Raw genomic sequence first — 19,363 nt, 5'->3', positions numbered from 1 at the left:
CTTAGTGTGAAGCTACATTAAAAAAAAAAAAAAATTAATTGTAGCAAGGGGTAGATATTCTACTCAGTCATCCCATTTATAGAGGCAACACTTCAAGACATTTTAAAATGATGCATTTCAATATTCCAAAGCTTATGTCTCAGTCTTACCACTTTACTATATATAAAGCTTATCCTGCAAGCACTCTATATTGGATTTAGTAAGTTAAACTCTGCAGAAGGTATTCATACCAAAAAACAAAAACAGAAATCAAATCAGGGCTCACAAAGGGATATCGTTTTAAGTATTTAGGCCTTTACAGAATGACAATTGAAAAAATCTGATGAATTTAGCAGTTCAGAAAGAAAAGTAGACATTCAGCTTGGGAATTAAATAGATAATTCAGTAAACCCACTATATAAAAAGAAAACCACACCGTCGCAACAAATTAGAAATAGTTATGTGAACAAAACACTGCTGATTTGAAACTCTAAATGGGTGCTGAATTCAGCACAGTGAGTGCCAGTTCCAATAGTTTATTTCAGAAAAGATTGAGGGGGTAGCTTTAGGCAACCAGCATCCACTTGCACACATTAAGTGCTACTTGTATTTTCCAGTCTTCAAAACATCTCCCATGTCCCTCTGAGTAACTCCATGTTAATGTCTCCACCATCTGTTTTATGGCTGGATACTTCAGCCTTGTATTCCCCCCTTCCCACAATCTGTTGTCTCTGCAAGGGATGTGCACATGCGCGCCTGTTCATCTGAACCACTTCTCCAGTTCTTCTTGTGAACCGGCTAGCCCTGTCAGCAGTACAGTCCCCCAACACTCTCCCTGAAACTCATCCCAACAGAGGGAATTTCATTCTCCTATCTGCTACAGGTTCTAGTCCTTGTTACAGTTCTCCGCTCTTCCTCCTCACACAGGAAGCCTCTGTCTTCCTTAAGCAGTTAGTTTAAGGGGATAAGGGAGAAGAGACATAATCACAAACATTTTATTAAACATTTTGTTTTAAGGTCGCATGAAAGATGGAGGCAATATCATCATTCTGCTGGAAGATATTAATGACTCCTATCAGTCGATCAGTTCTCTAATTTGCAGACAGATGACAATTACATAGGCACTTGAAGCTACAGCTTTACTAAAAAAGACAACACACATGCATCCACCATTCCTCCCAAAACGCACCAAATCTGTCCTTTGCTGTCACATTATATCCAAAGAGAAGTTTTATCAAGCTTAGCACAGGACCTCATGAAGTAGATCAGAAATAGTCATTAACATATTGCCAATTTAGTAAAACATTCTGGTTTTCATCATGCAACTTAGTATTTCAGTTTTAGAAATATGAACATGTACAGTAGGCAAAAGAGAGCCTTGCATAGTAAGCGTTAGTTACACATAGCAACTTGCTTAACTGTTTTAGGTAAAGAACACAGCCACAGCCAGCTTACATGCAACTGATAACTTACAACATTATGCAGAAGTATTTAATAATATTTATAGTGTTTTGCATAAATACTGTAGAAAGAAAGCTTTAACAAGTTCAAAATAGTTCCATTTCGAAAACCTCAGAAATCATGCTTTCTGCTTGCTCATGGTCAATTTTGAAGGTCTTTCTTTGAATGCAGTACAAGACTCAAATTTCTTTCAGATCTTTGTCCTTCTGATAAAGATTCAGTTAAGAGATTCTTCTTTGTTTATTAGGAGTGAATAAAGCACAAAAACTTGTAGATCTGAAAGTAGTAAGATGAAGGAATTGACTGATTTCTTTCCTAGTTTAACCCATTACTCAGTAAAATCTATAGCTCAAAAGCTGCTTAGTAGCAACTTCTTAATGGGCACTAAGAACACACATGAGCTACCAGAAGAGACTAAGTCACAAAGTTCCTACTTCTCTGAGGTACTGCAGCAGAAGACTTTGTGAATAACTTCCACGTGCTGGAAATGAAGAGAAGGTGATCTCAGCCAACCCTTTCAATGGCCACTATATACCAAAAAAAAGTCATTATGCACTGCCTTCACAGGGGCGCACGCAAATTCATTTGCAAACTAGAAATACACATGTGTGTGTGTGTATGCATGCATCCTTAAGGGTAGAGAGGAAGGAAAGTCTAAAAATATTAACACAATCGTTTACAAGAGCCTATCCAGATCCCAGACTCAAAGAGGACTTAAAAAAAAAAAAAAAAAAAGAGAGAGAGATTCAAACTTAGTCTCAAATATAGAAATAAAAACTGTATTCAAAAAGCCTGTCACTAGGTATTTAAGATTTCTTCACAAACAGAAGTAAAAAAACAGCTGACTATTCACCAAAATCATCTTGGTAACAAGAAATAAGCAAAGTTGGTTTTCCCCACAAAATCATAAGAATCATTATCCTGAAGGACAATTACAGTTAAACTCACCATGCCTAAAGATACCAGTATATACTGAAGTTAACTTCTCTAGTATGATCTGTTCAGTTTTAAAGAGGTGAACATAGTCTACATGTAGAATCTGAGATGGCAGCTTCTTATCATAGGCCTAGGAAAAGAGGGAATTGGAGCAATCTCAGAAGTTACCATTTTCCTCTTCAAATACTTTTTTGGACAGTGTAGTAACAAACAACAAATGCTCTACATATTACTTAGTTTTACCACAACATTCAGAATAATGGATAAAGGAAGGCAAGAGAGAAAGCATCAATCACTATGAAGTTCTGGAGCAACTTGCTTTTTCAACATAGAGAGAGAATATTTCTCATTTCTTGCTCAGAGGAAACAAACTTATTTAATGAATAATGCACTCAATTAATGTACCTTGCTTATTCAACACAATAGGCACAGATTTCAAGGAACTGTAATGCATCAGTAATGCATTCAAAAAATAGTCAACAAGAGTAACTGATTATGTCCAAGCTATTTTATTTACCGGCACTAGAAACAAATGCTACTCAAATAAGAAGCTGAGTTTCCAAATAAAATAAAAATAAACTGGTTAACTCGGCTATTTAAGTCACAGTTAAATTTTCATAGAATGATTCAGACTGGAGAGGACCTCGGAGGTCTTCTAGTTCATCTCCTTCTCAAAGCCAGTCAATGCTAAACTCAGACCAGGTTGCTTAGGGCTTTGTCCAGTCCTGGAAAATCTCCAAAAAGAGAGAGAAGATCCCACAATCTCTCTGCTGCAGGATTTGCAGTAACCTGTTAAACACACACTCACACAAAAACCACACGTACACTCAAAGCAAAGGTTTTTCTACATTTCAATTTAAGACCACCATCTCTTGTTCTCTCACTGTGCATTTCAGTAGATTAGCTTGATCTTCCTGGTATCCATCCTCATAGGTCTTGGATGGTTGATATTAGGTCCCCCCAAGCCACTTCTCCAAGGAAAGCAAGAGCATGAGAGGCCCCCAGTGTCTTCTCAAAGTTCACATACTCCAGCTGCCCAGACATCTTGGGAGACCTGCCCAAGTTTATCAACATCCTTCCTGTTCACCAAAACTGGAGACCTGATTCCAGATGTAGCCTGAGAAAATCTCAAGCAAGCTCAAACTAAAGTGGAATAACCAATTCTCTTGCTTGATCTACTGGCTATGCTGTTGTCAATACAGTCTGGTAAGCTGTTTGCTTTCATCACTGTCAGGGTGAAACAGGTCCTTTTTAGCAGAGCTATAGGCCAGCCAGTCAGTCAGACTCCAGCCTGCATCACTGCTGGAGGTTAGACCACCTCAGGAGCAAGACTTCAGATTTGCCCTTGATGAATTTTACAAGATTCACACTGGTCCATTCCTCTGGCCTGTCTAGGTCTCTCTGAAGGGCAGCCCTACCACTGAACATACAAATGGCACTCCCTAGTTCAGGTCTACCTTAAACCTGAGCGAGGTACATTCCATCTCTTCCTTTATGTCATTGATAAAGACATTAAAAAGAGCAGGTCACAGTATAGAAGTGGAGTTTCCCCAGAGTCTAACAGGCATCCAAGCAGAATACGAACAATTAACCGCTACCTCTTTGAGCCTGACAATCCAGCTTTTTTTTTTCCCAGTTATCTAGTAGCCCACACATCTACAGAATCACAGAATCTATAAGGTTGGAAGGGACCTCTGGAGAACATCTACTCCAACCTCCCTGCTCAAGCAGGGTCACCTAGAGCATGCTAGACAGGATTGCATCCAGCTGTATTTTGAACATCTCCAGAGAAGGAGACTCAACAGCCTCCCCGGACAACCTGTTCTAGTGCTCTGTCACTGTTATCCAGACTAAGAGCTAAGATGATCTGGTGCACCAGTTTACTCATCATTTCTGGCTGCATCCTGTCTAGTTCCATTGGCCTGTACAGGTCAGGATTTCTCAGGAAATTCTTGTCTGAATCCCCTTCTGCTACTGGTAGCTCCTTTCTTCTTTGAACCCTGTCCATAAGCACAAAGGCTTGTGAGACCTTATCAGTGAAGATCAAGGCACAAGGCCCCGTAAAGGAGGGGTGGAGGGGGAAGGAAGGTGGGTTTTTTTGTTTTTTGTTTCTTTTTCCCCCAGAACACAGAAACAATATAGGATACATGAACTCCCTGGAGAAAGCTTAAGTTTCCCTTTAAGTTCATAGTCTACCTGTCAGTGTCAGAAGCTTTCAGAATTTTTGATGCTTTCAAATTGGTTCAAACACTCTTGGAAAAACAACAACAAAACCCCACACATCAAACACGTTTCAGAAACAAGTTTTCATGAGCTAGCTATCTTACAAGTCACTTGTGATTCAATACTTTAGAACATGTACGCTACTCTTGCTGTTTGCTAAAGGAGAACAGGCCACCAAGCCGACCCATGAAACTGCAAAGGAGCATAAGACAAAGAACAGAAGGATGTCTTGAGAAACCACCATCTTTCTGGGATTGTATAAAAGAACACCTATCAAAGTCTATGAACACATTGATCTAGAACACTTTCTCCAGGCATAAGTTACATTACTACCTTCTTTTAAGGATACAGAACTGTAATACAGCTGAGCCATGGCTGCCAGAGAAGAACAGTGCCGTTTTCCTATCCTTCTTTCCCCAGACTGTGAGCTTCTATTATCTTCCCCATGCCAGCTCTGCAATTCAAACTTCTCTTGCTGAACCATTTCAGTTCATTAACTGGCATAAAACCACTGGGGGGAAAAAAAAAGTGTGTGATGGATTACCAAAATAAATCAGGGTATAACCAACATCATCTAGAGCCAGGACAGAAGAAAAATTAAGAAAATAGCACTGGTGAGAGGAAGAGATTATGTCAGCTCAGTAGTGTTCTTGAACCATGCCCCTACATGAAGGGCCTGATCCTGTCAAATATTACAGGATGTAAATGACAACATTACACTCCCAATTCTAGAATTCATTTGTCCTCAGATGAGAAGTGAGACATCATGACAATGCAAGTCAAATGTGGGTGTTTACTCACCCACAGTAATGTGGGACAAAGAGCTGATCAAAGGAAAATTATGAATTTATGTATGTCAGACTACTGTCAAGGACAGGATATTAGACAAGATGCACTGCATCTTTAACATCTGAACCACGATCCCTATTTGCTTGAGCACTTCTCACAACTCAACACATCCCAATCCATTCCTATCATGGGTTGAGTGCAAGTTAGTAAACCCCTCCATCATGAAGGGGGAAATATCTGGAGGTGCAGAGACAGTCCTCTTATCCCCCAAGGAAATTTGCAAGTGTGACACAGAGAAACAGTTTGGCTCACTCAATAGCTTCAACAAAATCTTTACCATGAGTTTTGCTATGCAAAGTTAGTTTATGCTGTATTCTCATGTTCCTATAGAATAAAGATATTCTTGTCAGTGAATGCCAATATTAGTTAAACTGGAATGATCATTGTGAGGGGAGCAATATCATCTGTAACATGCTATGCATTCAGAGAACATGCAGAAGTTAAGAATGTCCATCTCTTATACTGCAGATTTTTATATCAACATTTGACTATGTTCTTTTACTTCAAGACTACAACACAGCTGGTGACATCACTAACACTGGCACTGCTACAAGACTTCCAATATTGTCTCCTCTTCTTTTTTCTCATTTAAATTTAATTTAAACTCTCTTCTGCTATAACAAATCAGAACAGAAACAATATCAGGCAAGAGATGTACTGCAGCATTTCAGAGAATGGCAGCCACTGAGACAACAAATCAAGCCTAGTTGTGAAGCAAGACATCAGCAGTCACATTCCAAGTATATTTAGGAGTTCCAGTGCCAAGATAGCATCCAGACCATTAGCTTGAATACCTAGTGTCAATACCTACACCTTAAAGCACCTCTTATGAAACATCTGAGGGGAGTCTCCTGACAACTCAGCAAACTAAATTGATACTGCTGTGAACCTGTCTCCTCCCACATGTACATTTCTAATTCAACCTTTGAGCCAGAAGGTGCTTTCCTGTGCTCATGTAGCAAGTCAATTCAAGGAGCTAGACAAAAAGACAATTTATTGCAAAGACTAGCAATAAGCAAGCAACAAACACACTTCAAGCAACTTTTTCACCACGAGACTTGACAGAGCCAAGTATCAACATGTGCAGAAAGAGAAGCACATGATCAGAGACAGAGGAGTGCAATAAACACAGCATTGCTAACTTATTCTGGTAATTACAAAAGAACTAACCTTTTTCTTAATGAAAGAGCCATAATTATGAATGAATTCCCACAGCAAATGCCAGAGTGCAAGCTGAGGTTTAGAAAGAGCTCTCTTCTAGCACACTGTGTCAAAACGGAGATGGGGGGGGGGAGTGATTCTAAGCATCTTTAACCCCCCCAAAACAAAAAAAGGGACTCATTGGTTAGGCAGCATACAACTGAATGCTGTTTGGGTAGAGGATACCAACTCCCCATAGTGAAGAGACAAAAACAAAGTGATACTGTATCCATAAAGTAAGCCAGTCTCCAAGATGTTGCACTCATTTAAAAAAAAAAAAAAAAAAAAAAAAAAGCCACAAAGAAATAACAGTCTGACTGACAAAGGAAAGAAGTATTTAGTGCCAACCACTTTCACTGAGGTGGTATAAGACTAAGCCTAGAAACCAACACAAAAAGAAAGAACAAAAAAAAAAATTAAAAAAAAAAAAGAGCTTCAAATGAATTACATGCTAGCTACTACTTTAACTGTTTTCAATTTACCTCTGCCATGTCTCTTCGTTTTGAAGGCACTATCCTTTGGCAGTCAAACCAAGTAAGCTTGACTGCTTTTCTTCTACAGAAAAATGATTCTATGTTCTTTCAGCCCACTTTAATTTTTCTTCCCTTCTCTAAACACAGCAGTTTTGCCCAAGTGCATCCCTTCATTCTCCAGAAGCCTTTCTAAAAATCTTTGCTTCCACGGTGACAGTGACATGAGTCTGCCCATTCCCTGCCTCCTTAATTCCATAACAACAACAGATCATTCTACGTATGAGGTTTTCCTCTACCTGTAGCATTCCCACACACACACAGACATACACAGTCCAGGGGGAAAAGGGTACAAACTCCAGAGAAAAGTAGTACAGACTGAAGCTGTCCTCTCCCTCATCCTCCATTCCCAAGAAGAGGTAACGTGAAAATGATTTCAAAGAAACCATGCATACAGAATTAGAGAATGAAAAAGTAACAAGAAAATACAAAACAACACACACACACACACACAAAATATACAGGCTTATACCCATTCCCCGGCAATACAGAAGCCAGCAGTGAACTTGCACTTGCTGTTCTTTACCCATGCTATCAGAGTCATGACATCTCAGAGACCATTTCAGTAAGCAAGCAGCAGCCAGCAGAACTCGGTAATAAAAGATTGAGTATTTGATATGAAAGGTTTGGTTTTTTTTTTTTAACATGACCAGACAAATAAACAGAAAACAAAATCCACTGATAAGACAGCAATAAAAACCTTTGACAAATAGCACTCTGCCAACCCAGGTTTTTGCTCTGAACTACTCAGAGTGCTAAACAAGTTTATGATCTTAGTTATTTCAATAGCATTTTGGCTTCCTTCCTCAACAAGAGCAGCATTATTCTTCAATTCCTCTTCTCCCTCAATTCATTTTTTCTCTCCTGCAGTAGCAGTATCAAATTTTGACCGAAGGTAAAGAGAGGATAAACACTAGTTGGAAAGAATCAACAGTTTTGAAAATGAAAAAAGATAAGCTGAGCAGAAGGCAGCTTGCTCATAGTTTATCCTGGTTCATTGATTCTTTTTGTACTAATGATGGTTAAAGATGTTTACTAAAAAGTTGTCACATCCACCTTATACAGCAACTTCTGTGTCAACTAGTCCTTTAATATTAAAAAGGCCTAGAGAAAGGACAAGATGAAGAGATTTAGCTTTTTCCTGAACTGACAACATAGCCAGGCTTCAAGATTGAATAGACCTTTAATACCTTTCAAAAATTAAGTTACTTCGATTACAGAATTGCTACCCCAATTTTTTGTTTAGACAATAGCATTTAGCTCCTGAACAAGAAGAAAAGCAACACTGAAAAAAGTTCACTTCAAATCATAACTGATTAGTATGTATCTTTTCCCAGAGTGAGCCCTACTGTCTTTCTGTACAGATTCAGACATAAGGAAAACTCATTACATGGAAAATATTTTCCTTGAGAAGTATTTTATATTCTTAGATATACTTAATGACCATGTTATTTTTAAAGTACTGTATACATTAGTCTTAAAAAAAAATAAATTAAAAAAAAATCAGAATACTTCCACTAGAGAGGCTGTGGTGCCTCCATCCTTGAAGATATTCAGCACCCATCTAGACATAGTTCTGGGCAACTTGCTGATGCTGCCCCAAGTTGAATATGGGGGTTGGCCCACATGATCTTCAGAGGCACCTTCCAATCCCACCTATTTTGAGATTCTGTGATTCAGTGACTGTTTTGTGATCATGTTAAATTCTATTCCTTATCATCGGCAACAACAGGGCACATACGCTTCATTTCAAGAAAGATATTAAAGTGCATTGAAATTTTATCTCCTCACTCGCCAACTCCGTAAGTCAAGTCTCATTTCATCATTTCACTGCATCCAAAAAAAAAAGTTGTTTGGACAATGTACATCCTCATCCCCTCCCCTCCAAAAGTTAAGATATACTCTTAACATACCATAAGATATGTAAGTTTAATTTTGACAACACTCATCTTTTCAAGTTCATACTGTTATAGTAGTCACGACTGCAGAGTAAAGCTATTATGGTTGACAACAGCTTCTACTCTGAGTTCATTAAATATTTAAGGGAAGTTCTTCTCCAGCCTAGAACTTCTTAGGTTTGATGCATTTCCCCCCTAGCCCTGCTAAGGAAGTGGGAAATCATCCTATTGGACTTAACGTTACAAACTACATATTGTCTTCCACAGCTGTTAGCACGTATCAGGCTTTTATTCATACACAGTGAAGACAACATACAGAAGCATAGACATAGTTCAGTGTAAGACAAACCAAAGAGAAAGCAGAAGTAAAATAAATTCTACTGTTCCAGTATGATAAAGATAGGATACAAAATAACAATGCCTTGTTTCTACATCACCTACAGATATAATTATTTCAATTGTAAAACACAGGAAAAAGTTAAACTATTGCTTTTACTATTTATTAAAAACACTGATCACTTATCAAAAACAAGCTCTCAGATCTGTCTGCAAAGGAGACTGCACAGCTATTTGACTCCAGTAATCAATGTGAAACATTAACTTTTTTGCCTAGACATCATTAATTTACCTATGTACTAGACATGACAACACCCTTCAGCAGCAGTATCCACAAAGGTAGCATGCTTGTCTTTTCCTCGATCCCACAAATGAGTATTAAAATACTGAATCATCTTAAAGTCTTGTTTCTCTACAATGTAAGAGATGCATACAAACTAAAGGAGCGCTGGCTGAAAAAAAAATAAATTACAAGATAAGTAATTGCTATTACTGAATCATCTTTTAAATGACTATATACCTAGGTCATCTTTTAAGCACCAGTCCAATTGTGGTACTACAAGACTGCTTAAAAACTGCTTATAGAGGATTTACAGAACAAGTTCCACCAAAAAAATCTTCAGCTCTAGCTATTGCTTTCACAAGAGCTTTTTTAATGTGCAAGACCCTACTATTTGAAGTTTTATGTAGAGCCGTCTATTAGTCTAGAAAAAGCATCCCCCAAAATAACAAAAGCAGCAAGAACCTAGACTTTGAACAATTCCAGTAAAGATAACTTCATCCACCAGCCTAAGCTAGTAGTAAGCAGAATAACTAGAAATGACAAATCCAGACCAACTATTGGGTATTTAAAAATTAAGAAGAGTAATAAAATAGTATTATTTACACACACACACACACACACCCCAAAAAGGCACATCAATAGAGGGCAGCTTTTCAGAAAAAAAGTGAAACAATAAATCCCTAGCTGTGATGCAAATCTCCTGCAGAAGTGGTAAAGACAGAAAACACCGTAAGCTAGTGACTAAATGAGCATCACATTTGAGTAGTCAGTTCAATACACCTATATGTACTAATCCCAGTAGTATTTAATGATACTCACTAAAAATGCCTGTAAATCCCGTCTGTAATTAGACACTGGTAATCATCTCCTAAGTGGCAGCACTTCAGTTCTGACCGACAGAGTGAGACTTTCTTAGATGCTAACAGGTGATATTGTGCACTGGGACTCTACTGAGCTGGAGCTGAGACCATTTTAGATTTGCACACACACACACACACAGAGAACAGACAGAACATATACCTTCTGAGATGTGGGACTGATCAGTACCTGGCTGAGCAGACCTACCCCCCATTAGGGCTATACTCAAATATTAAAACAGCTGAAGTCAGAAAAGCATTTTATGTTTATCTTGGTTGTAGGTACATGTTAAGGAAGCGTCCTTTTCTTGAAAAAAAATCAGCTGCAAGTATTTTTCTCAAATGCCCCAAAGAGAGTCAAACTAGATGCTAGACAGTAAGTGTTAGGGCCTGCAAGCAGTACTATGTCTGAATAATACCTTGTGCATAAACTGGCATGCAGAGCACCTTTTGCCTAGGAAAAAAAAAGATTCCTGTTGGGATTAGAACAAGTAAAACAAGACACAAGTATTTTATTACTATACAAGGCAAACAGCAGAAGCACAAAGGCGCAAGAAGAAACTGAAGAACATCTGCACTAAATTCACCTTTTACAGCTTTACAGAAAGCTCTCTGAAGTCAGTGCTTTGAGTACAGACCCACTTAAAATAGAACCTGAAGGAGCAATTTCTTTAACCTTTACATACTGAAGACAGAAAACTCAGAACTCAGTTTGCAGTGCCATTTTGGTTCAGTATAGTACTTCTCACCCAAACAGTTTCAAAGTGTATTACAATTTCAGCAGCTTTTTGAGGTCACAAAGGCAATCACAGAAGTCCCTTCCCCCTCCAACTCCCGATCTACTACTCTCATAATCTAACCTAGCTATACTCCAGAAGCTTCAATAAGCCATTCATCTTCAAATGTTCATTCACTTCCCTCCTGAAATCATGTTCCAAAACTACTTGGTGTGTTATCAGGGTGTATCACTAGTCTCCATTTCCATACAAATCATTATAAAGGCCTACAATATACATCAAAGATAATGTTAGACTTAACTATATTTATTTGGAGTTTGTTTGAAGAGCAGGTTGGATATTCCCAAGAATTTTATATGCCCTATGGAGAAGAGATTTTCAGTATCCATTAGTAAGAGAAACTGACTATTCCTATTTGGAATACCATTTCCTACCTCTAGGTATGTTATCTGAAATATTAGTGAGGGAAAACACTTCTCTTCTGAAAAAGATTTGAACAAGCGGTAAGTACAAAAAAAGGCAGTAAAACAGAAGCTATCGTTATTTGAAAGAAAATACAACCTTGGGAAACTAAGCTATGGTTTTCCCTCAATAAGTTTTGTTGAAACGAGCCACAAAGGTAAATACTTCAGAGACGTTCAGATCCTATGCATCTTCTGAAAATGAGCAGTCAGGCATGGAGAGATCAAAATTTGTGCCCCTCTTGAGGGCAGGTGTAGCAGAAGCTCAGCTATGTTACTGGTAATGATTTGCCATATAGAACAGATGCATTACAAGTGCCCCAAACACATGAAAACACTTTCAGAGCTCACAATGTACTATACCCAGAAAAATTCAACCACAAGACACAAAGCCACAGGAAACGAGGCTTCATAATCTTTTTTCCCCTCACACAACTACTAGTTTCATTCTTGATTAATCGACATAATGCCACGAAGTAACTACTTTCCAGAAATTATCATTTTAATACTAGGTATTTTAATATGCAATTGCAAAATTAAGGCAACAGCTTGGGAACAGGGATTATTAGGAAAAATAATTTGTTGGTATGGATTGTTACCACTCAAGATAAACACGCAAAAAGTTATTTAGAGAGCAACCGCAAAATTGCTCCAGTCCTGACAACAGCACCTAGGAGTGCTGCAGTACTACATACAGACAGTACTTGAACCCAATCCACCAGCACAGCTCAACACCCTCAGCTGTGCTCCAAGATGCCTTTTAAAGAAGTACATCTACATTAGCACTTCAGTTTGAAACAGGAGCACACTTCTGAAGCGAATCTGAGACAATCCCTTTTACTATGCTTTTTCATGTTTCAGTAGTTTCTGAGCACATGATCTGAACATCTATCATAGATCTAAACCAGAACTGGATTACACCCAGTACCTTCCAACCCGCTGCTGGGTATTCATTCCACAGAACCAGATTAACTAGTCTGAAACAGAACCCCATGAAAGATGGACACCTTAGACACTGGGTCTTCAATAACCTATTGTGCCACTCAAAGAATCATCTTCAATTGCAGTGTACTACATGCTAATGTAAGTATAACCGATGTGGCAGACACTGCCCATTCATCTAGAAGTGCCTCAAGCAATGGTAACTAAGCCAGCAGGCTTGAGCTGCCAGCACACACCTCTCTAGCCCTACAAAAAAATCATTGCACTGTGGATTTGAATGTTTCTCTCTGAGTGACCATAGCAGCAGCATCTCATCACTCATCTATTTTTGCTTACACCTTTGTTAAGGGGGTGTCAAGTCACATATCTAGGAAAACTTTTCTGAACACAGTAACCTATTTTTTAGCAAAGTTAAACAAAAATCTACGTATTTCACATGCCACGTACATCTATAGCAATATTTTTCCTTTCAAATAACGCTGAAAAATAGTCCAATAATCCACTAGAGCAGCTCCACTATAGATACCGGTACAAAAGGAAGAGTAATATCTGCTCAGAAGTCTTTTATATCACTTACACAGTAGCTTAACCTACAAAGCTGCCCAGTTAAGAGCTTCACTGGTTCTTAAATAAACTGACGAACAGTTTGTGTGTCTATTAAAGTATTACCACAAGATTTATTAGTTCCAGTTTTCTACTTGGATCAAAACATTAATTCTTTACAAATACTGTTATCATAGGCAAGTTGTGGCCTCTCTAATCACTTTTTTTTAAAGAAAATTACACAAGGTTTTAAATATAAGGTCATCAGTCCTGAACAAGTAATATCTGACTTCAGCATGACAGAAGAATAACTACTGAAAACAGAATTCTGTATGAATTGTATGCACTGCTGCACTGGTCATAATTACAATAAGATGTACCTCCTCCACACAACAAAAATCTTGTTTTATTATTTCATGGTCAAAATATTTAATTCATATACTAACAACATAGAGCCATATTAGTTCTACATTCAGTAAAGGTCAACTTCCTACACTGGTGTGCAGACACAGAAGTAGGATTACTAAAGACGACATTTTGTGTTAACACCCAGTAATCCCCTGAAAACTGCAAAGATAGGCAGGCTTTTCTTTGTGACTTAAGTGGAAGTTTGTGGTCATCAACTGGTCATTACCATATACACTAATAAGTCTTCTTTAGCACTTCAATAACCTAGTCTGAAACATCCTTATGTCAACTGACTTTGAGCTGAATCTCTGTTAATAACTCTTGTGAGAACAGACTGAAGGGCCTAGTTGTACTGTGCAGACAGAAGACAACTTGGTGAAAAAGTTATTTCCCATAGAAAAGGAAGGGAACCTACATCATGATAGAATTATTCTGATAATGCAGTAACATCAGAAAATGATACACAGAAGTAATGTTAATGAGAAACTAATAATGCTGGGGGAAGGAAGGAGGGAATGATGAGCAACTTTTTCCTTGGAAAACAATACCTGGGCTTGAATAATCTCCGAAATTGTAAGAATGGCTAGTTTGGAGATAAAAGAGTATTCTCTCTTGTTGATATCTATATGAGGACCTCTTTTTGCCTTCTCTCACAATATAATTTTTTCTAAGAGCTGAAAGACTAATTTAACCTACATTCATTGGCAACCCTTATGTTTTTATCATCACAACAATGTCTCATGGAATGTGCCAAATTGCAAGAAGTTACCCTCGACTCAATTTATACCATCCTGTGCAAAGCTTTTCAGATCACTTTTCTTTCTTTGACAGTGACACTCATTCAGGATTTTTACTTGGTTTTAGTACATGATACTACCTTAAGTAGTCATCACCTTAAAAACTCCATTAATACAGCACTGTGAGTTTCTGGGCTCACAAAATTTGTTAGCAGGGTCGAGACTGCCCACACTAGTAGTAGTTAATCTTGTACAGATTTGCCACATTTAAAACACTTTGGCTGAAATCTTCCATGCTAGATACCTGCCTGGGCCTGAAAGCCATCAGTCAGAGGTGGTTTGTAAGGTTGTCCATTTAAGAAAAATGGTTTTGATGATCTTTTGGTAAACTTTGCATTCTTGTTCTGGGTATCAGAGATATCTTTCACTGCTTATGAAAACATAGCTTCAAGTAACAGACTATAAGATTCTGAAAGAGAAAAGAGAAGTTGATTCTTACTAAGAACCTGCATATACTTGTCCAGATTTTACAACTAAATTATTCCTAAAATATGCTGAAGACCAGGGTTAAACCAGACCCTTTATTGTAGTTTCATAAAGACTTGCCTCTTGCATTCACGCTGCTAGCAGCTGGACAGTGAGGAAGAAGTAGCCACAATTCACAGACCGTAAGTCTAGAAGCTTGAAGACAGTCAAGAGTAAATAACTGAAGCACAGAATAACAAGAGTGACGAACAGGGAAGAAGTCAGGGCAGCAAGAACTTTAACAGTTTCTGAAACAGATCACCACTGCTGTCCAATTTACTGAGGAAACCAACATTCAGATCAAAGCACGTGGGTTTCCAAAGGGCCCAAGATCTGACAGATGTTTTTTGTCTTCACAGAGAAGAGAAAAGAACCAAGAGTGCAGCAGCGAATCCAGACAAGTGAAAACACTGGTTGGACAATGTGGCAAGATTTTAAGTGTCGAAACAGAGCACATCTGGTAAAACAGTAAGATGCAGAAAGAATCATTATTAGAGGGGGGGGGAAATAGGCTCAAAGCTAGGCATGACCTGTTGTCATGCAGTGGACTGTGGGTTTGGTAAAAGAAAGCCTTCCCATTCATTTCGTAAGGCCAGTGCTGGCAAAAAACAATGGTTAGCTATCTTCCAGTGCTGACTGGAGGGAAATATATATACGTCTTACTAAGCTAAAGCAATAGGCTTGTATGTTGGATCTAAACATTCCTGTGGACTGGTGCCCCAAGATGTTAACAAGATGATGAACTTAAATTTTCATTTTGTTTGAAAAAATAGAAATAAGCAAAAAATAGAAAGTACATCACAGTAGCATTTAAGTAGGTGTGCTGCAGTCTTCATTCAAGGTGGACAGTGCTCTCTGAGCAAACAGCAACTTGAAATTTCACTTCTCCCTCACTGTTTAATATGCAGCCTCTTGCAGTAGTCTACATAAGCCCTGCTCCAGAGACAGAATTAAGTGATACCCATTATTGCAATATAAATGTTTCACAGATAACAAATCTTTTACAGCCAATTGCAGCATGCCTCCCCCTTTTGTAATATGGGGTCAATATATTTAAATAAGGAATATTCACTGCTCTCAATCACCCACTCTAGGAGGAGTAGCTCTTCTGGACATTCAGCACCTTAAGAGACTATGTTAATCACAGAATGGGTAACTGAGCTCACTATACACACACACAGGGCTTGCCTACACTAGATGATATGCTTTTAGTTAGTTGGTGATCTGTCAACACCATTAGGAATGCTAGTTTCAGCAAAAGCATACACATGAAGTTAATGGACAATTTTCACAGTGGAATAAACAGAACAAACAGAACAAAAAAAAAAGCCTTTAAAAGCAACCCCTTGACTTTTCCATAGCCCTTAATCTGATAATATTCATAACAATCATAAGCTCTATCATTTTCATTAATTGTTTTAGTTTCCATAGGCTGTCACAACTATAAAGTACTTCTCTCCATACTAAAGGCAGCAAAAGAATCCCTTACTTGCAAGTAAGTCTCAGGACACATCTGGAAGCCCCTACCCTACCATTTCAACTTTTCATATCCTCAGCAAAACAGCCTGCCTCCTCTCTCCAAACACAGACTGGAGTTCCCACTAACTTAGCAGTATGAAAACTCCAGTTTCCCTTTTGCATAGATACCATTCCCCTGATACACATACGCATACATAGCCTAACATAATCTTCACCTTGTATATGCATAATCCCCAGAAACTCATCGTACTTCCTCCCTTTCCAAATCTACCCACCGTTCATTTCTTCTTCTCAGTAGGTACCTAAGCCCCTTCACAATTCTATCCACAAGAAGAGTTCACTGATGCCCTTACAGAGAGTTTGTGCTACCTGACATAATCTGTCAAAAAGAAAGATACCTACAAACAGCACTACCACATCCCCAACATGCATCATTTGCTAAAAGTTTTCTAATTTGCATTCCATATGCTAAACAACAAATACCAGGCTTTCAATTTTATTGCAGAGACAGCAATTTGCAGCTCTTCTCATGTTTCCAGTTGCTGCCCCTGTTGGTCTCAACACACAAGAAACAGGCTCACTCAGCTGGGGACAACCAAACATCCTTTTCAACCCTCAATAGAGGTGCCAGACAAACCAGCTTACATGCAGTAGGAACATGCATGCCTTTCTGTCCACAAACCATCTCCAATTACACACGAAGGTCTCACACATTATGCATGACCACACGGGCCACTAAACAAAACAAGTTTGAAACCTTGTAGCAACCTGTTGCCACTGTGCCTATAAGCTGTATGTAAGGTTACCAGCCAGAGCCTCCTTCCTCCACAACACTTACAGGCCAACCAGCTTATCCCCTTACTTCTCACAATATACACAACCTTGTCCACCTCTCACTTTAAATCCATAAGACTTCACGTGTATTAAGGAATAGTGGTAAAATGATTTAGCCCACCATCTGTATCCCCATAATTTAAACACACTGCTCAGTCTATCACATAACATGATATAAACCATACAGGCAGATTCATCCAGCTACATCCAGCACATGAGAATTATTCCCATCCTTTGACTAGCTACAAATAGTAAGAATATAGCCACATTTATACACGGAGGCAGCAAATCCAGTAGCTACCAACCGATAAGAAAAGCCTGCCTTTAACTCTCTCCCTTTCCACAACAAACACGCAAGAGCGCTGTGCACTTGCCTGTCGCTTCGCTCCCTCCCCACCATGGGCTAGTCACCGGCACCCAGGCCTAACAACAACTCCTGCCTCTAACACCAGAGCCTTCCCCCTCCGGCGGGCACAGCGCCTCGCCGACCCGCCACTCCCCCGGCCGCAGCCGCCGCACGTGCACCGGCCGGGCCGCGCGGAGCCGCCACCGCCCGCCCCCCACCCCGCGCAGCTACCTGCCGAGAGCCCGGCCCGCCCCACGCCGCCGCGCAGTCCGGCCCCGGCTACACCGGCACGCGTCGGGGCGCGGGGGGCCCCGCAGCGCGGCCCGCAGCTCTCCCCCCCCGCCCCCGACACGGGCGACCGGCGGCCAGGCCTGCGCGGCGCCTCCCTGTTTCCCACAGACACGCACGCAGCAGGCCTCGCCCGCCTCCCCGCCAGCCCCACGCGAGCAGGCCGCCGCCGCCGCTGCCTTCCTCCCACTTCCCAGCACACGCGCGCAGGCCTTGCCCGCTCGCCAGGCGCCCGGCCTGGCCTAGCGGCCGCCCCCCTCCCCGCCGCGCGGGCCCGGCCCCGGGCCTGGCCCCGGCTCCACCGCAGACACGTCCCGCAGCCAGCCCGGACCTCTCTACCTGTCGGCGGACAGGCGCCTGCGTCGCCCGGCGCCCCGGCCCCAGGCGGCCCAGCAGGGCCTGGCCCGGGTGGGGGTGGGCCTGCCTCGGCCTCACGCGTGGGCCACCCCGCGCTGGCCGCCGCCGGCCGCAGTCGCCGCCCGCTCGCGCACTCCGAGCGCCGCCAGCAGCGCCGACATGTTGGGAGCCCCCGTCCCAAAGACCGCCGCTGGGCCCGCCCCCCGCAGCCCACGTCAGAATGCCCCGGGGGGGGCGGGAGGACCCGCCCGCGGCCCCGCCCCCCGCCGCTCGAAGGCCGCTCCCGGCCCGGCCGGCCCGCGTTCTTCCCCGCTACTGGCTGGCAGCGCCATCGCTCACTTGGTCCCGCCTCCCGCGGTGGCCGTTGGCCGCCATCCCCCGCTCGCACTACCCTGACGCAGCCTCATTGGTGGAGCCATTCGCCGCTCACCAGCCAGCCCCGCCCGAGAGCCGTCTCTGATTGGACGTCTGGCCTCGGCTTCGGTGACTATTGGCCGCGGGCCCTGTTAATCAAGGCGGTCGCGCACAGCGGCTCTCTCCCTCCGCCCCTCTCTAATCCGGCCTCGTAGCTTGGCCAAGATTGACGAGCGGCGCTGTCAGTGGGAGCCCTGGCCCCACCCCGCCGCCCTCCCCACCACCACGTCCTTTCTCTCGCGGCGCGGGTCGCCTGCAGGCCGTTGGCTCGCAGTGCTGTCAGTCTCACAGGCTCTCTCGCCCCGGCCGCCGCTTCGCGACAGTAGCGTCAGTCAGGCGGGGCGGCGGCGCCCTCCTCTGATTGGCCGCCGGCCCTGCCAGTTAAGCGGGGACGGCCAGCGCTCGGGAAGGGCGGACAGGCTCGGGCGAAGCCGCGTAGCGCCGCGCTGCCCGCGCGCCGGCTGGCAGAGGGGAAAGGGCGAGCGGCTACTCCCGGCGGCTTAGGGGGGGCGGGGGCAGTACCCGTATGTTCTCGGCGATTACATCACCGCCGGCCAATCAGGAAGCGCAGAAGCCACTCCCCCCCCCCACCGCCCCAGGGGGCGGAGGCGCGGGCCCGCCCATCGGAGCCGTCGCGCCTCGCGCGCCCACGGGGGGGGGGGGGGGGGGGGCGGGTAACGGGCGTGCGGGGAGCGGCGCCGGCCGCGGCCTCCGGGGCCAGACGGCGGCTGCGGCCGGCG

At 42.1% G+C, this 19,363-nt stretch overlaps 1 protein-coding gene across 6 annotated transcripts in view; it reads right to left on the bottom strand.

Moving 5' to 3' along the window:
- The window catches only part of PPM1B (protein phosphatase, Mg2+/Mn2+ dependent 1B), a 71,034-nt gene extending 52,657 nt beyond the window's left edge, over positions 1–18,377 (bottom strand). For 5 of the 6 annotated variants that reach the window (XM_062571914.1, XM_062571915.1, XM_062571909.1 and 2 more), the window contains exon 1: positions 18,192–18,377. The gene's annotated coding sequence lies outside the window, so the exon portion shown is untranslated. Of the gene's footprint in view, positions 1–18,183 lie in introns of all 6 variants that reach the window. The other variant, XM_062571910.1, reaches the window with a different exon arrangement.
- Positions 18,378–19,363: the final 986 nt, after the last annotated feature.

Source organism: Rhea pennata, chromosome 3 (assembly GCF_028389875.1).
Source record: "Rhea pennata isolate bPtePen1 chromosome 3, bPtePen1.pri, whole genome shotgun sequence".
NCBI lineage: Eukaryota > Metazoa > Chordata > Aves > Rheiformes > Rheidae > Rhea > Rhea pennata.
The sequence above is the reverse complement of the archived record's forward strand: the minus strand, read 5'-3'. Positions and strand labels throughout refer to the sequence as shown.